Below are 3,869 nucleotides of genomic sequence, written 5' to 3' on the forward strand. Positions count from 1 at the left end.
AGATCTCATCTCTACAATAAATCAAAAAATTAGCCGGGTGTAGTAGTGCGTTCCTGTAGTTCTAGCTACTTGGAAGGCTGAGGCGGAAGGATCGCCAGAGCCCAGCAGGTTGAGGCTGCGGTGGCCGGGAGTGGCCACTGCACTCCAGTCTGGGCGACAGAGTGAGACTCCAACTCAAAAACAAAACAAAACAAAACAAGTATTGTAGAGACAAAGTTTTGCCAAGTTGTCCAGGCTGTTCTCGAACCATTGGACTCAGTCAATCCTCTTGCCTCTGCCTCCCAAAGTGCTAGGATTACAGGCATGAGCCACCCCATCCGGCCCCCACCAAGTTTCTTTTTTTTGTTATTTAGTTTTTATTTCTCTGCAATCCAACTAGACGTGGAAGGGAATAAGGAAAATATGGAACCCAAAGAATTGTAGCAAGAGAACAAGATTGTAGGGATACTGCAAGCAAACAGGATGGAGGGGGTGCTCTCCTGAGCTACAGAAGGAATGATCTGGTAGTTTAAGATAAAACAAGTCAAATTTATTAGAGTTGTCCACAGTCAGTAATGGTGATCTTCTTGCTGGTCTTGCCATTCTTGGACCCAAAGCCCTCCATGGCTTGCACAACATTCATGCCCTCTTTCACCTTGCCAAAAACCACATGCTTGCCCTCCAACCATTCAGTCTTAGTAGTGCAGATGAAAAACTGGGAACCGTTTGTGTTGGGTCCAGCATTTGCCATGGACAAGATGCCGGGACCTGTGTGCTTCAAGATGAAGTTCTCATCATCAAATTTCTCCCCATAGATGGACTTGCCGCCAGTGCCATTATGGCATGTAAATTCACCATCCTGGCACATAAACCCTGGAATAATTCTGTGAAAGCAGGAACCCTTATAACTGAATCCTTTCTCTCCAGTGCTCACAGCACGAGTTTTCTGCTGTCTTTGGAACTTTGTCTGCAAACAGCTCGAAGGAGATGTGGCCCAAGGGCTCGTCATCAACAGTGATGTCAAAGAACACGGTAGGGTTGACCATGGCTGATGGGAAAAGGCTCAAGGCGGCGGCGTCTGCAAAACCTCTCTTTTTTTTTTTGTTTTTTGTTTTGAGTTGGAGTCTCACTCTGTCGCCCAGACTGGAGTGCAGTGGCCACTCCCGGCCACCGCAGCCTCGACCTGCTGGGCTCTGGTGATCCTTCTGCCTCAGCCTTCCGAGTAGCTGAAACTACAGGTGTGGGCTACCACGCCCGGCTAATTTTTGATTTATTGTAGAGATGAGGTCTCGCCAAGTTGCCCGGGCAGGTCTCGAACCCGCGGGCTCAGGCAATCCACTCACCTCAGCCTCCCAAAGGCGTGGGATTACAGGCTGAGCCACTGAGCTTGGCTCTTTTTTTTTTTTTTTTTTGAGATGGAGTCTCACTCTGTGGCCCAGACTGGAGTGCAGTGGCCACTCCCAGCCACCGCAGCCTCTACCTGATGGGCTCCGGCTGTCATTCTGCCTCAGCCTTCCAAGTGACTGGAACTACAGGCGTGCGCTACCACGTCCGACTAGTTTTTGCTTTATTGTAGAGATGAGGTCTCACCAAGTTGCCCGGGTGGGTCTCGAACCGGCAGGCTCAGGCAATTCACTCACCTCAGCCTCCCAAAGCGCGGGATTACAGGCTGAGCCACTGAACCCAGCTGCCCACCGAGTTTCAAATACCATTTCCCCCTCCTTCCTCTGCTCATCTTGGAGGATCCAGCACCTATGTCACCTCTTCTGGAAGATCCCTGTCCTCTCCAGACTGGGTTAGCTCTGCCCATATTACTTCCACTTTATCATGGCATGTCCTAAGTAACCCGCTGCTTGTCTGTCCCATGAGACAGCTGGGATGGTGTCTTTTCCACCTCTCGGCCCCCAGCATCCAGTCCAGTAAATGAGCCCAGGGCCTGATCCCGGACCCCAACATTGATCCCAGTTCCCTGTCTCACCAAACTCACCAGCCCAGTCCAACTCTGCCAAGCCCTGACCTCACTCGAGACCTAGGCTCCACTTCTGACCTTACCTATCCCTACCCCTGTCAGTGCATAGGAAAGGAAGAAAGGCAGGGCTCCCCCACTTCCAGAATACATCTCCTTCTTCCAGAAGGAAGAGACGCCATATCCTGAGCCCACTTAGAATCTGCAGAGGAGAGTGAGGGGCAGAGCCTCAGGCTTTTCGGTCACAGTGGACATTAGCTCCTTTCAAAGGGTTTCTGGCTATGGGCGGGGGGGGGGGGGGGGGGGAAGCGTGTGTATGGCAGTAGAGACTGGGGCTCTGCAGGTTCTAGACCTGGCCTGGTCTTTGGCACCCTCTAGCGGACAGTTTCGTTTCAAGAGGTGGGCTTGGGAAAAACCCTGTATCTTCTCCTATGAATGAAGGGCTGCCTGGCCTCAGAAGTTCCCTGGACTTTGTTTTCACCATCCCACCCCACCTGGCAGGTGTCCTTAGAGTCTGCAGGCCAGCAACAGCTTGCTCATGTCTCAACATTGGGTGATCTGCTCAAATCCCCAACTGCTGCTCCATCCTTCGAGGCCAGCCAGGCCTCAACTCCAGAAGTCCTCTCGGACTGAGCTGGTCCCCAGGGTCCCTCCTGACACCACCTTGGTCATTGAGCTCCCACAACCCTGAGCCTGAGTCCCACACCCGGGTCCCACTTTGGCTTCTTCACGAGGCCTTGCTTGCCTTTCCTAAAGGAGATGTCTAGGTTTCTCCCACCCCACCTCAGACTAGGGCCCCCAGAGAAGGGTTTCTACATCTCCTCTCAGATTTCGCTGAAAGTACGATTTACGTGTCCTCTTTCCTCTCAGATTGGGGACACTTGAGGACTGACCCAGGGTCTCCTTCCCAATCCCTCCACCTGTCTGTTGATCTCCAGAAATTTCCACCTTCAGTCACCATTCTGCACAGCTTTCTTCATAGTTTTGTCTCAGGAGCCTTCCCCAGGTCTGGGACTCTGGGAGGGCTTCCTCAGGCTCTGGCCCCAGAGGCAGGATGAACACTTGGCTTGGAGGGCAGGCCTTTCCTCTGGGACCGTGAGACCCGGAGCACCCACCCAGGGCTCCACCTCTGACCTCACAAGGGCTGCCTCAGAACTTGGTCTTTATAGTGCCACTGGCGGGAGCAGGGATGCATTTTGGGCAGTGCATCTGGACTTGACTCACGTGGCACCAGCCAAACCCCTACCCTACTGACCTCTCCCCTGGAGGAGGAGGAGCAGTTCTTGAGGCTGTCCTGGGAGGGCTGAGAGGCAGGCCTAGCCTGGAGACCGAGGGACAGCAGAGCTCCAGCTGGGGGTGCAGTCTGAGCAGGAGACTATCATAGAGGAACAAGATCAAGACCTGTTTTAACTGAGAAGGCCCAAGGCAGAGGCTGAGAATCCTAAGGCCGTTGAGCAAAGTGAGTGGGGCTCCAGGCAGGGCTGGGGAACAGAGTGCCAACCCCCGACGTAGGGCCCAGGCCTGGAAGGATGACTCCTTGGAGACCATTCCGGGAGGCAGTAATGGTGGGATTGTCTGGGGAAGGAGCCCTAGCTGGGAGTTGAAGGCCTAGCTTTCTGTTCTGGTGCAGTCTTGAGTTGCTGTGTGACACAGGCCTATCACACCCTCTCTCTGGGCCTCCATTTCCTTACCTGTAAGTTGGCTGTTGGGAGGACTAACAGTGGAGCGGAGACTGGGGTGCTGTGTTGGGCTGGGCTGTCCACAGGGCATGGGTTGGGACGAGGAGAAAGCTGAAGACAAACGGCACAGGACTGAAGCAGAGGGATGCCGGTCAGAGTTAGGTCAGTGCTGGCTTGCTGGCCTGGATTCTCCCAACGGAGTATCCTCTGGAGGGGCTGAGCCTAGGGCTAGAGTTTCTGCAGTC

The 3,869-nt window shown here is 53.8% G+C and overlaps 1 pseudogene; it reads right to left on the reverse strand.

Annotated features, from left to right (window-relative positions):
* Positions 1 to 438: 438 nt before the first annotated feature.
* On the reverse strand, positions 439 to 1,052 carry LOC110594608 (annotated as a pseudogene).
* Between the last annotated feature and the right edge of the window lie 2,817 nt (positions 1,053 to 3,869).

The sequence above is a fragment of the Carlito syrichta genome, unplaced genomic scaffold (genome assembly GCF_000164805.1).
Source record: "Carlito syrichta isolate Samal-C Ts95f unplaced genomic scaffold, Tarsius_syrichta-2.0.1 Scaffold316469, whole genome shotgun sequence".
In the NCBI taxonomy this organism is placed as follows: Eukaryota; Metazoa; Chordata; class Mammalia; order Primates; family Tarsiidae; genus Carlito; species Carlito syrichta.